This window comes from Oncorhynchus tshawytscha, linkage group LG03 (genome assembly GCF_018296145.1).
Source record: "Oncorhynchus tshawytscha isolate Ot180627B linkage group LG03, Otsh_v2.0, whole genome shotgun sequence".
NCBI lineage: Eukaryota > Metazoa > Chordata > Actinopteri > Salmoniformes > Salmonidae > Oncorhynchus > Oncorhynchus tshawytscha.
This window is the reverse complement of record NC_056431.1, coordinates 39,275,444-39,293,685: the sequence shown is the minus strand read 5'-3', so window position 1 is coordinate 39,293,685 and position 18,242 is coordinate 39,275,444. Positions and strand designations below refer to the sequence as shown.

The window sequence follows — 18,242 nt, the reverse complement described above, 5'->3', positions numbered from 1 at the left end:
AAGGGCGCCGCTTATACACATTCACAGTTACGGGCCACAACACGGTGCATCGCGGTTCAGCTTAATCGAACTCCCTCAATGAAGTGTATCACCCAATCGGTGCTCATATATTTTCAGCCTCCTTCAAGAGTTTGTCCAATCAGACCTGTCAAATTTAGTATCCAGTCTCGGTAGCCTGGTCATCCAATGAAAATCCAATATCCTTCACGTTGCTTGCTTCCCCGGACGGATACCGCGAGAGTAGGCTAGGCCGCAGTTCGTCTGTATTGCGGTGAGTGCAACTGTTCGAGCGGCGCCTTCTCGCCAATTCATTCAACTCCAGCAACCCATAAAACAGAGGACAGGAGGCGGTCTGCGCTTTTACATTGAACGGAGGACGACCACCTCTTTCTACGGCTCTGCAAGCTTCCCTTTTAAATTGCGACACATACTGTAAGTATTGACGGCGTCTCAGTTTTGACGGATGGTATGGATGAAAACACAGGCTATTTTGCTTGGGTTCCGTGTGTGTTTATGTAATATTTTCTTCTAGATCGCGTGCAAACATGGCTCTTGAGTTATCTTTCCCGAGTCAACGGCAGTGTCATTTTCGACTGCCTGCTAGCCAGTTGCGAATATAGTGGGCAGACCGCATGTGCGAGCCGGAGTTTGATGAAAGGGATGCTTTGTAACGTTTTGGGAGGAGGGGCACGATTAGTTGACAGAATGCATGGTTGTTCAGTTCAGCGTTATGTTAGTCATTTGGACAGTTCGCTTGGTGAGAATTGATGAAAAATGTTGATTGTCTCTAGATTTCGTCTAAGAAGTAAAGTACCAAGCCATCAGAATATGACCTGTAAAATATAGCTTTTCAAAAGCCACAGTCATGGCCTTTGAACAAAATTGGTTACATTTTGAAATGTCTAATCTATGAATAAAACGAAAGCACCAAATTGAAATGTGGTTGGTTACATTGCATTACAAATCATCGTGCATCGATCGTTGTGCTTAACCATGTGATGTAACTGAATCATGTATAGCCTACGATTTATGCTACTGTGTTTCAAGAAATGTTAGGTTTTCTTTTTGAATTCAATAGGCTTGTTGACTGCTTGGGACAAATGGGTGCTTGAAGTAGACATTGAATAGTAACCAATTTATTAGGGCAATGGGGGGAAAAGTAGATGTAGGCAACCCCTAATCCCACAAAGTGAGTAGTCTGCCAAATTGAAGTTGGAAAGATGATGCTGTAAGTAATCCATGAGGGCTGCCTACTGCAATCACAAACACTATCAATATCAGTTGATAGGGTGTCGGCAAACACACCACCGTTGCCATATTCAGCACAAGAGTCAATCATCATGTCCAAACAGTGTTGTTCTACTAAACACTCTTAGGTGGGCTTGTCCTCATCGACCTACACTTCATCTCATTACATTTGCTGTAGCCAGGTACTAATTGCTGTTGTGACAGTTTTCCATGCTTAGAGGGTGCATAGGCTCTGAGCCATGGATACCTTGCCAAACTGGTGCCCAGGACACTTTTGCTGGACCATTTCATTTAGCTTCCGCTCTACCTCTTTTATTGGCGTGTTGCAGCGGAGGGGGAGCTCCCGGAGGCAAACAAATGGCTGCTCAGCGTCACCACCAAGAGCGAGGGCCTCCGTTAACCCCGTAGTGGCTGATAGGAAGCAGGCAGCAGCCGCCTCCGCTGCTCAAGCACATTACATCAGCTGTCACTCATTCACTCGCCCGCTCCGGACCCTGGCGCTTTCAGTCAGCACTCCGTACTCCCGAGGACTATGATGTAATTTCAGATGCATTAAATGATTGCTACATTAGTAGCCTTATGCCCTATTCACATTACATCTGAGCAGTCCGTCTGTGCCAGATGCCATTCGTTTCAATGGGAAACGGATGCCGCATACTTTGCGTCATCTTTAGTGTAGCCAGAGTCAGCCAATAGAACAGGAAGTTACCCTACCACAGAACAAGATTAACATATTATGTTTTTGGCAAAGGCTTTATGGGATAGCTAGCAACTTGTAAACAATTACCCATTCCTACAAGTGAGTACTATTTTCAATAGTAATGTTAACTGCCAATGTGTATTATTTAAGTCAATTTATATTAGACTGTGTGTACAAAACATTAAGAACACCTTCCTAATATTGAGTTGCACCCCCCTATTATCCTCAGAACAGCCTCAATTCGTCTGGGCATGGACTCTACAAGGTGTCAAGCGTTCCACAGGAATGCTGGCCCATGTTGACTCCAATGCTTCCTACAGTTGTATCAAGTTGCATGGATGGTCTTTGGGTGATGGACCATTCTTGATACACACAGGAAACTGTTGAGTGTGGAATAACTCAGCAGCGTTGCAGTTCTTGACACAAACCGGTGTGCCCGGCACCTACCCCTTTCAAAGGCAGTTAAATCTTTTGTCCTGCCCATTCACCCTCTAAATGGCACACACACAATCCGTCTCAATTGTCTCACGGCTTTAAAATCCTTATTTAACCTGTCTCCTCCCCTTCATCTGTGCTGATTTGAAATGGATTTAACAAGTGACATCAGTAAGGGATCATAGATATTTACCTGGATTCAACTGGTCAGTTGTTCATGTTTTGTACACTGTGTATAGGGTGTCCACCCACGGCCCAGAGTGGGTGAAAACGCACTTTGGTGATTCAATTTAACTTCCTTGTGTTATAAAAGACATTTTACCAAGACAAACACAATTTTTATACATTATATCCAAAAAGTCGGATTTCGTTACCTAATACATTAGATAATAAGCACCTAGCTCTGTTGAAAAAAGTAACTAAACAAAACATGTTTTGTCACCTGAAACAATGTTTCTCCTTCTTGAATGCAAAGTTCATATTATTTAATGAAAAGGTCATGAATGCTATCGCTGACGAGAGATTAGCCTCTCCTCCATCTTGTCTTGCAGTGTGAAACCCTAAGGCTCTCCGTCCAGTAGCGGAACGATATTCCGCGAAGATGACGTGCAGACTAATGAAATGCATCACGATGTAAACTGGGCATTATGGTGGCCTGGCTACGCTCATTTCAACCATAAAAGGACACTGGCCTTGTCCTTGTTATTTTCGGGTTACAGTCAGGCTGTACTTTCAAGAAAGCCAGAGAGACGAGAACCCTGATTTCTTACTGACTGTTGACAAACCTTTTCACGTTCTTTCCAATAACCCTTTACACTTCCACCAGTGATCTTTCATCCAAACTGTGGATGAATATCGTTCCTCCAGTGGAATGTGGCTGGTTTTTCTCTTATTGGTAGTCATTTAGAGTTGAAGTTGATCACCACATGACCTCGGAAACCCACACTGTTTTCTTTTGAGATCCGTTGAAGGAATGACATGGCTCATTGTTCATCTACAACACCAGAAGTGAGAAGTTCATGGCAAGCACAAAGTTACTGATGCTGCAGCCACATGGTTCAGCTGCAAAAAGGCAGAACGTTCATACACTAACGTGCCGTCAATGATGACTTTCGACAAACATCCTGGAAAATTTGCTTTGCCGTAGAGTTTCAGCGATTGGTGGAATGCATTAGACCCGCTTCATGCTCATTATTAGACATCGTAATTATTATGAGGCAGATGTAGTGGCGTTTCGCACAAGGGCAGGGAACCCCAGCATCAGGTGTTTCAGTGTCCGCCAGTGACAAAAAAAATACTATAATATTAAGAGGCCCTGCCCAACAAAATAATTTGATTTAATGGTATGAAGCACAGAAATAATGACCCTTAGAATGAAGCAAGGCAGGGCCTCATTGTCACACTTGCAAGGCTGTGTGTTTTGGTTTTCTTTATATCTGCAAGCCTCTGCTCTGGTATGGGTTTATCAGTTCTAGTGTGGCATATCCATTTGTTAGAAGAAACCCCCGTACTATTCCAAGTCGATTGAAGTGAACTGGGTTTGGAAAAAGGACATCTCAAAGGAAATTCCTCTGGAGCGGGGAAGAAGGAGCCAAAATGAATCGCCTTGCTTCAGTTGTAAGAAATCTCAGATGACGTATTATGCCTTTTGTATGTGCATATATATATATATATTTTTAAAGGTTCTGGGAGAACATTGATAAAAGTACTCATCCCCACTGCACTTCAGGATTGAATTTACACTCTTCATTCCACCGAGTGTAAAAAAAATAAAACAAATATGGATAGATCTCTCGATCAGCGACAAATAACAAGATAAATGTTTCCTTTGAGTTTCTAATGAGGAAAATAAGCATTGAGGCTTAATGAAATCTCTTCACGTGATCGAGGGGATCAGTTTCATTCTCTCGGGGGCTGGTTTTAGCTGGATCTGAATGCTGCCGGTGTTGCTGTTTTTTCATCTCCTGTAGGGGTGACTGAGGGGAATTCATAACGGAGCAATAACCTCTCATATGACTGAAACCTAATTGGGTCACAGGGCGGTAAGTGGCCCTAAAAGAAAATCTGCCCTTCTGGGACAAAGCTTGTTTATAGGTAAAGGGAGTGTGTATGCTCAAATATGGCACAGGATCTGAACAGTTCAATAAGTTAATCTGGTTGCTGGTTAACATTACCATGTGTCCGACAATCAGAACTATCCAACTTTAAGCAGACCACACATGCAAGTCACCGTTTGTGTACAGCTACAGTTGCCTCACATGTCATCTAAGCTGAAGCCATTGACTCTTGGATTGCTCATTGGTGGTGTGTTTTGTTTGGGTAAAGGGGTGACTCAAATGGAAATTAAATGCAGTGGTTTGGTTTGAAGAGAGAATTTACTGGGCTGGAAGTATTGGATTTTCGGTGGGTCTGGGGGCATTTGTGTGTGTAGAGGTAGTCTAATTGCGCTGCAGTGTGTGTCCCGGGGAGGGAGGAACATGTTTTAAAGGCCCGTTGTCAGTGCGGAGGCGGGTAGTTGGGGTTAGGCTGGGCTCGACGGGACCCCATCCTGCGCTCCCCGGAGGGCGCATTAGTGCCGTCCCATCTCCCCCGTCGCCAAATTTTGCAGGGCAGGAAGCTGCAGGTTGTAGCCATTCATGCTGAATACATTTGGATGTTGAGACTTAGTTGCATCATTATTTTTAAGCAAGAGACAAGAGAAAGCCCTCCAGGGATTAGAACAAATAACTGTGTGTGTGTTGGGTCCCTGTGGTATAGCGAGGGCCCTTCTTGACATGTCCTTTCTTATGCAAGCGGTTTCGTAACCTCTAACATCCACTGAAGATGGACGTTCAGAGGACAAGGGGGAAAGGGCTAACGCACACGACAGACGTGGTTAGCGTCAGCTACTCACTGCAACATCAAAGTGCATGGGCACACGCACACAGGGTCGCTCCACCGCCATCGAGAGCCCTCTGTTCCACTGCCACCCAGACCCTTCCAGTCCACAGCCAGGCCAGTTGGGGCTGGCTAATATCAGCTTTTTACCCATACACAATCACCACCAAAGGTTAGGGGCTAACATGGCGTGGGATGGCTTTCAGTTTAATAGACCTAGTTTTTCACCCAAGTTACCCATATATATATATAAAAAAAAACATTTTGGTATTGCCAAACATTGTTTTTGTTTGTTAAATTTACTGACAATACAGGTTTCCATACAGATTGCAAAATAGTTGGGAGGAAATTTTCGATGTACCGATTCCATGGCACATGTTTTATGAACTGATACACAAAATGACGGCTGATTCAAAACGTAGTGTTTTTCAATGTAGATTATTATTCAACATTCTTGCAACCAATAGAATGTCATATATATATGTGTGTGTGTGTGTGTGTGTGTGTGTGTGTGTGTGTGTGTGTGTATACATATACACGTGTGTATGTATATGTGTGTATATATATATATATGTGTGTATATATGTATATGTATACATATATATGTATATGTATACATATATATGTATATGTATACATATATATGTATATGTATACATATATATGTATATGTATATATGTGTATATATGTGTATATATATATGTGTGTATATATATATATGTGTGTATATATATATGTGTGTATATATATATGTGTGTATATATATATGTGTGTATATATATATGTGTGTGTATATATGTGTGTGTGTGTGTTTATATATATGTATGTATATGTGTATGTGTGTGTATATATGTGTGTGTGTGTGTTTATATATATGTATGTATATGTGTATGTATATATATATATATATATATGTGTATATATATATATATATGTGTATGTATATGTATATATGTGTATGTGTATGTATATGTATATATGTGTATGTATATGTATATATGTGTATGTGTGTATATATGTGTATGTATATGTATATATGTGTATGTGTGTATATATATATATATATATATATATATGTATATATGTGTGTATATGTATATGTATATATGTGTATGTATATATATGTATGTATGTGGGGGATACAACCATCCCAACTCTGCAGATTTTTGCTGTGAAGAGACAAAATCAATAGATCACTTTTTTTGTTTGTTGGTACTGTCCATATGTGGCTCGTCTTTGGTCGCAGGTTCAGGAATGGCTGAAGAATTGCAACATTTACCTGTAGCTAACTATGCAGCTGGCACTTCTGGGTGATTCTGAAAAGTCGTAGTCAATTGATCAATAGTAGAATAATTGCGACAGTGTTTATCTTTATTTTACAATCAATAGAAACTATGAGAATAGATGGGTTCGGAGCTTTTGTGAAATGGCACAATAGAAAATTGTATGTGGCAGCTAGGAGTCATGGTGCTCAAGGCACCAGTCTGATGCGCCTTTCTCAGTGGACATTGCGGAGGCCACTGGGATAACACAGTCCATCACTCTTAAGACATTTGATACGGACATTTTATATGGTTATATTATGCAAAAATAATGGTGCAACACTATGTAATCTAATATTTTCAAACAAATGTGATTTATCCTGTGTTGGATACGGTTGCTGTCCGCGGTTCTGAAACATAATCTTCAGTGCGCCATAGAATTAGCGCTTTTTCCCCCCATGTTGCAATGTGCATAACAGCAACATTAACCAGCATATTGAGAACAACGTGGCGTCAGGCAGCAGAGACAAGGGAACAGCCCTTGCCTTTGCCTGCCTTTGCCTAATTGTCTAAGAAATTTGAGGAGAGTGGAAACCAACTTTAATTAGGTCTATAATCAATAGCCTAACTGTTAAATGTGCCTGGCTTTATAAATCATCCGTTTATATTTACAGAATTAAGACAGGTCTTGCTTCTGTTGCCTGTTTTAAACAAACACTCAATAGCCTACTGATTCTGTGAGCACCGAGCCTCATGCAACGGCAAAATGTCGTATAAATTAATTTCACATGCTGTAATAAAGGTGTTACTGTTATTTTTCTTCTCATTAGAACAGACTTAATACTTTAATTTTATTTAGTGTTTACACTGTTCTGAACAGGCAGTAAACATGATATAGTAATCTAACAGCACCTGTTTGTCACACACAATATGCACAGCGCTTGCTCCTATACCCTCCTTTTTCTTGATCTCATTACAGTTATTATGATCATTATAATAATAAGTAATGTCAACATTAGTAGCCTAGTATAACCACCACTGCGCTGTAGGCTTAAGAGCGCGTCCTGTTTCGTCTTAATAGTGTAACTTAGCTAGGCCCATATTTCAATATATAGGCTACTGTATCAATCAATCGTTAATTCGTCCATGCCATCGCACAGCATACGAGACATTCATGCTTTCGAAATGGAATCAAGGATTTTTGTTTTTAAAATTAAGTAACAAAGGGAGCTTTGAATAATTAGCCTAAACAATGAATCAACTGCAATTCACGAATGCATGCAACTGTTTCTAGTCTGCTGTAATAAAGGGATTATAAATATATATTAGAGGTCGACCGATTATGATTTTTCAACACCGATACCGATTATTGGAGGACCAAAATAGCCGATACCGATTTAATCGACCGATTATATAAAAATAATAATAATTTTTTAAATTTGTAATAATGACAATTACAACAATACTGAATGAACACTTGTATTATATTAAGTTAAAATATCAATAAAATCAATTTAGCCTCAAGTAAATAATGAAAAGTGTTCAATTTGGTTTAAATAATGCAAAAACAAAGTGTTGGAGAAGAAAGTAAAAGTGCAATATATGCTATGTAAGAAAGCTAACGTTTCAGTTCCTTGCTCAGAACATGAGAACATATGAAAGCTGGTGGTTCCTTAACATGAGTCTTCAATATTCCCAGGTAAGAAGTTTTAGGTTGTAGTTATTATAGGAATTATAGCACTATTTCCCTCTATACCATTTGTATTTCATTAACCTTTGACTATTGGATGTTCTTATAGGCACTTTAGTATTGCCAGTGTAACCGTATAGCTTTCGTCCCTCTCCTTGCTCCTCCCTGGGCTCAAACCACGACAGCAGCCACCATCGAAGCGGCGTTACCCATGCAGAGCAAGGGGAACAACTACTAGAAGGCTCCGAGCGAGTGACGTTTGAAACACTATTAGCGCGTACTAACTAGCTAGCCATTTCACTTCGGTTACACCAGCCTCATCTTGGAAGTTGATAGGATTGAAGTCCTAAACAGCGCAATGGTTGACGCACAATGAAGAGCTGCTGGCAAAATGCACGAAAGTGCTGTTTGAATTAATGTTTACGCGCCTGCTTCTGCCTACCACCACTCAGTCAGATACTTAGATACTTGTATACTTGTATGCTTGTATGCTCAGTCAGATTATATGCAACGCAGGACACGCTAGATAATATCTAGTAATATCATCAACCATGTTTAGTTAATTAGTGATTATGATTGATTGTTTTTTATAAGATAGGTTTAATGCTAGCTAGCAACTTACCTTGGCTTACTGCATTTGCGTAACAGGCCTCCTTGTCTCCTTGTGGAGTGCAACGAGAGAGATAACTTGGAATCGGCCATTCCGATTAATCGGTCGACCTCTAATATACATATTTTTTCTTCCATTAGAACAGACTCTGTGGTACACGTATTTAGTGTTTACACTGTTCCAAATGACCAGAAAATGAATTGTAGTCTAGCAGCAACTGTTTGGCACACAATCCTCAGGCAACACTTGCTCTTATACCCTCCTTTATCTGGATCTCCAGCAGTTTCTACAGAGTCAAATGTCTTCCATCGATCTGACTTCTCCTTTCCCTCCTGAGCAACCAGTAAACATATATATTTCAAGTAATATATATATATTTCACCCCCCCCCCCCCAAACAAAAAAATAAACATGTGGGATTGGAAATTATGCAGACAATTACATTGATAGAAGCCACAATCTATCTGCAATATTAAAGCTGATCTACCACCACACACACACACACAAAAAACAATTCATAATGATATATACCGTAAAACTTCAATTAATAGCCCAGGTGTTTATTTGATATCACTGAACACAACACGCTCTTAGAGGCTTCTATTTGAGCCAGACGTTTATTTCATTAACTTCTGGGCGCACCCATCCCGTTAGCGGGACCATTTTCATCAACATCCGCTGAATTGCAGAGCGCCCAAATTAAATTACTAAAAGTATTTAATTTTCAGTTTCATCACAAGTGCAATATAGCAAAACACAGCTTAGCTTGTTGTTAATCCACCTGGCGTGTCAGAATTCAAAAAAGCTTTTCGGTGAAAGCAAACCAAGCGTTTATTTAAGGACATCTCTCAGACAAAACATTACAAACAGCTAGCAGCAAATTAGATTGGTCACGAAAATCAGAAAAGCAATAAAATTAATCGCTTACCTTTGATCTTCGGATGTTTGCACTCACGAGACTCCCAGTTACATAATAAATGTTCCTTTTGTTCCATAAAGATAATTTTTATAGCCAAAATATCTCCATTTAGTTGGCGCGTTATGTTCAGAAATCCACAGGCTCGAGCGGTCACGACGGGGCAGACGAAAATTCCAAATAGTATCCGTAAAGTTCGTAGAAACATGTCAAATGTTTTTCTTAATCAATCCTCACGTTGTTTTTACAATAAATAATCGATTATATTTCAACCAGACCGTAGCTTTTTCAATAGGAGTGAGAGAGAAAACGTCTACTCCAAGCTGCTCGCGCATGCAAAACGCTGCTGGCACCCAGCCATCCACTGACGCGATGTGATCTTTCTCGCTAATTTTTCAATTTTCCCTTTAAATGGAGGGGTGGCATGCAATGGAACAGGGAGCTTTCAAAATAGAAGGCACTTCCTCTTTGGATTTTCTTCAGGTTTTCGCCTGCAATATCAGTTCGGACAATATTTTTGGAAACTTTAGTGTTTTCTATCCTAATCTGACAATTGTATGCATATTCTAGTTTCTGGGCCTGAGAAATAGGCAGTTTCATTTGGGTATGTTTTTCATCCAAACATCAAAATACTGCCCCCTAGTATCAACAGGTTAATGCACACAGCTTTTGCTGATTTGCATAATAATTTTTCAAATATCAAACATAGGTTTTCAGCATTTTTTAATACATTTTATTTTATTTCCTGCACTAATGTATTATCATCCTTGACAAAATACTTATTCTCTTTGACTGTGCATTTTCGGCAGTTCTTACCTTTGCCACTAAAGGGCGACCCGATGATTTCTCAGCTGTTAGCAGCCAATTGCTAGAGGTTTCTTAATGGCGATTAAAAACGGATGTTTGCCATTTTTGGAGGCATTACTAAATTATTTAATGTAACAAATCAAACCATTAAACCTCAAACAATTCATGGTAACCACATAAACAATTCAATTAGACTGGTGTTTATTTAAAACTGATGTTTTATTTGCTGAAATGTGTGCAGTTTGCCCGGGTATTAAGGGACCAGCGGCTATTTGAGACTGTTTTAATTGAAGTTTTACGGTAGGCTATTAGTTCATACTGTCTTGGCTATGACATAGGCCTTCCTATTCTGTCCTATGTTTTTGTCCCTGTTGGTCGGTGGTGTAGTATGAAATTGCCCCCTAGATCTAAAGTCAATTTTGAACTTTTCCCTTCTAATGGTAAAGGGCTGATAAGCTGATCCCAGATCTGTGCCAAAGGACAACTTCCATCCCGGGGTGCGTCTGAGTCATACGACACAGTGTTTACCTGTCAGACCTTTACATTGTAGTACAGAACTTATTGTATACATGGAGAGCAAAGCATATACTCCCCTCTCTCGATATGACTACCTGTCATACCCTGTACAGCACTCTCAGTGGATTTCAGGCAGGCTGTGTGGAAAGCTACATCACCCCAGGTTAAGACTAGTTCACAGCTTCTGCGCCGCTTCCCGGGCAGTTCTGAGCAGACTGAAATAACCACACACACCTTGTCACCATCGTGTGTGTGCATGTCACCCTGCTAACACAGCTCCTGTCGTGATGTGGCGGTACATGTATGCTCGTCAAGTCATCTTATAGCCTACTTTCGGATTTTTTACATTTATTTTTAAACAAGGTTAATTAAGGAAAGGAGACACATTTGCTCGTGTCTGACATACGCTGGTGGCTTTGCTTGATGGGTGCTTTTACAGGGGTTTGCATGGACTCCATCTCTTTAAGAATCAAACGCTCCTGTCATGATTTAATCTTGTAGAAGGCCTATTGTCAAGTGCTTAGGTTACATTTTTTTAGTCTTAAAAAAAAAAAACTCTTTTGTTTAATGTTTTTATATGTAGAAAAGCCAACGGGCAAAGGAAAAGGTAGGCATATGTTTATTTTGACTCTGTTAATGTTGTCAATACGAAAATACAACAGATCCTTTCCAACCTGGCATTTTCTACATTTGTTGGTACATAATTATAAGTAATAACCTGAATAACAATGGAATTCCATGATAATAACGAAGTGTAATGGCTTGTTTCAAAGATTTTTTATTTTTACCAAGAAACATCCACGTAAACAAGTGTACAAACAGAATTGTGACCTCTCCTTTTTGGACCCACCCCTTGTACATTGGCCTGGCCAATTACCTTAACCTTAAATTCCAAGACAGTCACAGCTCTACTCGGTGTGTAATACAGTTCAAATCAATCAATCTCATCTCCCCAACATAACCACCACAGAGCAGTCATCTCTGGCCAGTAATCTGCCGCCGGTCTGGGACTCTGTATGTAATTGAGTTATTATCTCAATCTGTACACAAACGGGCCAAGCCACAATCACACAGCCTGCTGGTCAATTCTCAAGTCGGCTTCTGTCCACTCTAAATAGTGCACTATTTGACTCTGTTAAAGCAACTATCCAGTGAAAATCTCCCCCCTTTTTCTTTTATATAAAAAAAAGCTCAGATTCTGTTAACTCGTACCCAAATAATGTTGTTGACTCGTCCTGTACTCGCATATGTCCTTATTATACACATGGTGTATAATATATGCCTCTCTCACTCCCTACAAAATCCTCCCAATGTCTATCCACTCAAGTCCATCTTGGTTCCATCTCTGACGCGTGTCACGTTACGCTTAGGAAAACAGGTCAGCCCTCTTAAGATGTCACTCAGCGCAAGGATGGCCTTCAAGGTCCTTCTGTGAGCCTCAGCTATGTCTTTTGGTACTGTGAGTCAAAAGAATGTTTTGCAGCAATTTTTCCTTGTAATGCTGTTGTAAACATGGCATCTCGTCATCTTTAGCGCAGTTCTTGCATAAGTCATGGCGCCCTAATTTCTTGACTGCGGCAGGATAGGAGGGAGGGGAAGAGGATGGGGAGGGAAATTGAGAGTAGGGAGAGCAGAGAGGAAAGGAGATGGAGGGAAAAGGAGACCTTCTGTTGAGTTGCCAATAAGCCACGGCAGCCTCCTTTGAACGTAGCCGAGCCCAGGAGTGCTCTGAATCGCTCTCCCAACACCGCTCGTGTCAGGCTGAATGCACAGCCGGGTGTCATGACTCACTGTGTCACATGAAAAGGTGGTGCTCTTCCGGTGCTCTTGCATGGCTCTTGTGTAAAGCCCTGGGTGATATGGCTATATATAGAGGGGAGAGAAGAAGCAAGACAAAGACTAAAACAATCTTTTGGTGCTGTATGGCTGACTGTTGGAATGCCCCCGATGTAAGGGTTTAGGAGAGGGCTGAATGTATGCGACGGACTGGTTATGTTTGTGGCTTCTCAAGTGGGGGGTGTGCAAGGCTCGACTGAGGTACGTTTGCTGTAATACACAGATTAGATCTAGGATCAGTTGACCCTTTCCCTAATTGTAACGCGTAATTAGAGTGATGAAAAAAAATCTGACCCTGTATCAGTGGTTAGAAGCAACTTCTACCTACATCCACATACTACCTTGTCAACTGTTATGCTTCCTGCTGTACGTCCATTCCTGGCCTATTAGTGAGGACAATGGTAAACGAAGTACGAATGAACAGAAGTTTCTCCATAATATTATTGACTCGCATTCCTCTGCTTTGGAACCAAATCCAGGTCGGTGAATTTTGAGGTTGCTATGGGGATTGCTCACATCCCTCCCCTCAAAAGTAGGAAGACTGCTGTGTCCGGGAATAGTTGGAATTCCACCTGGTCGGGAACGCTGGCACCATGCATTCATAACGCTGAGCGATCCCAGGGTCAGGTGTGTCTCTAATTCACTCCAAAACTCCACTGACTGGATGGGGGGGAAATGGCAGCGTGCATTCTCTGTAAAACGAGTGGCAGGTACATGCTGGTCTGGAGGGCATGTGTCTGCACTTTGTTCACTCAGGGGGAACATTTTAATTTGATCTGTTTTTAAAATGTGTTGGATTCATGACACCACAGAGCTTTTTGGGGAATCCTCATTTTGGCTGTTGTACGGAAGCCATGGTGTGACTTTGAAACATTGTTAAATGTGGTAGGGTAACTCCACGGTAACAGAGTTATGCTTGGAAAAAAAAACATTGATTTGAAAGTATAGCAAACCATACAACCATACAAATTTCCTTGGAGAACTGTGCAGATGCAAATTTTGGTAATGGAATTATGGTCAAATCTCCCACTACATTTCCCCAAAACGTATCATGGTCTTTTTGCATATTTCGGTACTTTTTCTAGCTCCGCCCCCAAACAAGACCAGATTTGGTTGGTCCAGTATGAATGTTGGAGGTGTGTCCTTTAGCATCATTCACTTCCCTTTTCACCTCATGATGTTGACTTGAAAGATTAGTGAGTCATCCCTCACCTCATTCTGTTATAACATCTTTGGTCTGACAGATTTGCGTGACACCCAGAATACATTGTATAATGTAAACTAACAGTGCCACACATGGCTGGCAAATAGCTTAGCATTAGCTCCTCATAATCAGTACAACCTTCAAAAAAGTATTTTACACACACATCCATTACAATCTATGCAAGAATCGGAATTCATGATTTATACCCAGTACTTGAAAATGTGAATAAAACAGTAAATACATTATGCTATATGCATGTGTGTGTGTGTGTGGTAACACGCCTGTTCTTCTGACAGAAACCAATTTGTCACCATTCCCCCACCCCATTTTGCCCCAAGGTACCCTACAATTGACCCTTGTTTCTCCCCTATGGACTAATGGTGAATTGCAGAGCTGTAACTTGCTTCTGATAAAAGCTCTGGGTTTAAAATGGTGCAGTTCGCCCATATTTAGGAGTTGAGAAATGCATACATTAGGAATGGAATGCTTGTAGCCCCCTCTTTAAAAAAATAAAATAAAATAAAGGCCATTAAAACTGCTGTTTTCGCAATTGCATGAATTGTTGTGCATTGACTGCTTGTCAGAATGCAGGATTCCATCCCTATGGCACCCGTAACTTGAATGTGCCTCGAGAGGAATATTTATCTCGCGTGGAACACACAACAAACCGACAAGATAAATAGAAACTATTATGGGGTTGTCAGATTATTATTATTATTTTTAAATTCATTGCTCGTTTTTGTTTGCTGAGGAAAAGTACATGTGGACTGTTCTAGTGGCAATGATTTTGCCGCGGAGCAGCGCCACAGCAAAATGACGGTAGCGTAAATACTGCATGCTCCTATGAACTGTACATGGTGGTGCTCATCGGTCCTTTTTTTAGATAGAAAGGTCTTGAAAATGTTTCCGGAAAAACCCCCCATCAAAATGCGGAGAAAGCCTCCGTCTAATTTGACGCATTCCAGGACAAACTCGTATTGCTGACATGATAGACGGGACTGTGTATCTCAATAACTCATTCAATTTCCTTGTGGGGCATGTGTAGATATATTTTTATTTACTTGTTCTATTGCTGATAGGGCAGAGTGCTCGTCATGCATAGTAGGTGATCCTAAACCGGTAAAATTGTGTCAGAGAAGCGGAATCTGGGATTCGGTAGTTTAAATGTTCCGTTATCGGTGCAAGACATTCCAAAGCCCGTGTCGGCTCACATCCGTTTGCAATTCCTGAGGTGATATGCGAAAGGATGTACTGCCTGGGTTTTTGAATGGACAATTACAAACATATGACTTTAAGTGGTTGGAATGCAGGCATTTTTAAAAATCAAAACCAGCCATGCCATCAGATAATGTAATGTTCTCAATGTTTTTGGGTGCTTTTCAAGTCGATGCCATTTATAGTCATAAAGAGGCTTGTAGATTTTGGGCTGGAATATTTGTTTTGAAATGAATGTTGCTTTAAGGCAGCCCCCCTCGCCTCTCTGATTCAGAGGGATTGGGTTAAAAGCGGAAGACACATTTCGGTTGAATGCATTCAGTTGTACAACTGACTAGGTATCCTCTTTCCCTTCCCTAGATGCAGTCTTTGAGTGTCCCCCGAAGATGGAGAGGGAACGTTTGTAATGGCTTGATCAGAGGAAGTCGGTCAGGGAGATGGTTGATGAAGACTAAAACATTTTCCAGTACATAAATGGAATAACAATATGTCATCTATTTTTAAATACACCCTAGGTATGCTTTATTGCTTTTCTTTATCTAAACGGATCAGTAGCCTACATAATGTCAATACACATTTTCTCAGATCCATAAAGAATTACTGTGGGAATAAATATCACAGAAAATATTGGAATAAAGTTGGCTAATGAAACTGAAGGCATCAAATTGTTGCTCATTGAAACTCCCAAAGTCATCCGATTTGTCATGCTGCATTTGAAGCAATAGCTTACCCGCGTTTGGTCAACAATTTAGTGCCACTTTGAGAGAAGCGTGGGCGAGTTGTCTTGATAAAATCAATTAATGTCGGATTTAGTCTTTTCACAGAATCTTCCGTTTGGATATTGGTTATGCTACAAATAGGCTGTGGACGTGTTAGCTAAGTTGAGGTGAGTTCTGCTCATGATCACATTGTCTAGTTGGCTAATGTATTAGCACTGATCAGAACATTTTTGCCAACATGTTAGGCATCGTAACAAGACTTATGTTTTTCACTCGCAGTTACATAGTAGCCGAGACCTACCCCGACCTAAAACTTGTGATTTTTTGTCTTAATCAGTGTGATTTTTGTTTCCTTGAATCTCCCTCTGTATATTTTGTTAATTATCTTGCTGGGCAAGTAAGTGGATATGTGTAAAAGAATAGATAAGCTATACCATCTCTCACTGATCAGAAACATTTAGCATGCAATCACGTAGCCTAAATCAAGTGTAGACCTATTGTTTTGCTCAATCATGTATCGGAAACTCCAAAATCCCGGTGGAGGTCGTGAAATATGAACATGAGACTCCCATGCTTTTGAAAATATAGATTGCCATTTTCTATTGGTATCATAATGAGGATGCTCTCAATGGAAGATCCTGCTCCGTAACAAAGTGGAGAGCGGGTAGGAAAGAGACACAAGTGTTGGAAAAATATTAATTGTATTTTATTCTGTTCTGTTTTTATATTATTAGCCTACTTTAAAAATGTGAGTTTACTGGTCAGGGTAAGTGTATTTTTTTTAATGGTTAATGAACACCCTACAGTGCCTTCAAAAAGGATTCATACCCCTTGACTTTCTCCAAATGTTGTTACAGCATACATTTTAAAATGGATTGTCGATTGTCGATGTCGATTGTGTGTAGGCCAGTGACCAAAACGACAACCCATAATGTCAAAGTCCAAATCTGTTTAACAAGTCACATATGTTGCTTGGACTGACTTTGTGTGCAATATCATTTTTAAAATTTTTAAAATGTTAATTACTGCCTCATCTCTGTACCCCACACGTACAAATATCTGTAAGGCCCCCTCAGTCGAGCAGTGAATTTCAACCACAAACGTATTCCAATGCCTCGCAAAGAAGGGCACCTATTGTTAGATGGGGGGGGGGACAGACTTGAAATATCCCTTTGAGCATGGTGAAGTTATTAATTACTTTGAATGGTGTTTCTATACACCCAGTCACAACAAAGATACAGGCGTATTTCCTAACTCCGTTGCCGGAGAGGAAGGAAACCTCTCAGGGATTTCACCATGAGGCCAATGGTGACTTTAGTTCATTTTTTCCCCCATCATCGCTAATAAACTCTGAGGATGGATCAACACTACAATACTAACCTAACTGACAGAGTGAAAAGAAGGGAAGTCTGTACAGAGTTAAAATATTCCAAAATATGCATGATATTTGCAACAAGGCACTAAAGTATTGGTGCAAAGCGATTCACTTTTTGTCCTGAATACAAAGTGGTATTTTTGGCACAAATACAACGCATGACTTAGTACCACACTCCATATGTTCAAGCATAGTGGTGGCTCCATTTTGTGTATGCTTGTATTTGTTAAGGACTCAGAGTTTTTCAGGATGAAAAATAAACGTAATGGAGCTAAGCACAGTCCAAATCCTAGAGGAAATCCAGGTTGTCTGCTTTCCACCAGACACTGGGAGATGAATTGACCTTTCTGCATGACAATATCCTAAAACACAAATCCACATCTACAATGGCGTTGCTTACCGAAAACACAGTGACGGTTCCTAAGTGAACAAGTTAGTTTTGAATGAAATCTATGTAAAAAATCTATGGCAAAACCTGAAAATGATTGTCTAGCAATGATCTACAATCGGTTTGTCAGAGGATTGAAGAAATTAGAAAATAATAATGGCCAAATGTTGCACAATCCATGTGTGGAAAGCTATTAGAGACTTACCCAGAAAGACTCACAGCTGTAATCACTGCCAAAGGTGCTTCTACAAAGTATTGACTCGGGGGTGTGAATGCTTACAGTACGTAAATGAGATTTTCTGTATTAGCCAAAAAATGTACAGCTATGTGTGTAGATGAATGAGAATAAAATGATTTTGAATTCAGGCTGTAATGCCACAAAATATAGAAGAAGCCAAGGGGCATGAATTACTTTCTGAACACTAGCTATTGATTTCATGTGCA

At 40.4% G+C, this 18,242-nt stretch overlaps 1 protein-coding gene across 3 annotated transcripts in view; it reads left to right on the top strand.

Annotated features, from left to right (window-relative positions):
* The first annotated feature begins 212 nt into the window (after positions 1–212).
* LOC112235186 (double-stranded RNA-specific editase 1) overlaps positions 213–18,242 on the top strand; it is a 182,914-nt gene continuing 164,884 nt past the window's right edge. For 2 of the 3 annotated variants that reach the window (XM_024403605.2, XM_024403596.2), the window contains exon 1: positions 214–432. The gene's annotated coding sequence lies outside the window, so the exon portion shown is untranslated. Of the gene's footprint in view, positions 433–18,242 lie in introns of all 3 variants that reach the window. The other variant, XM_024403610.2, reaches the window with a different exon arrangement.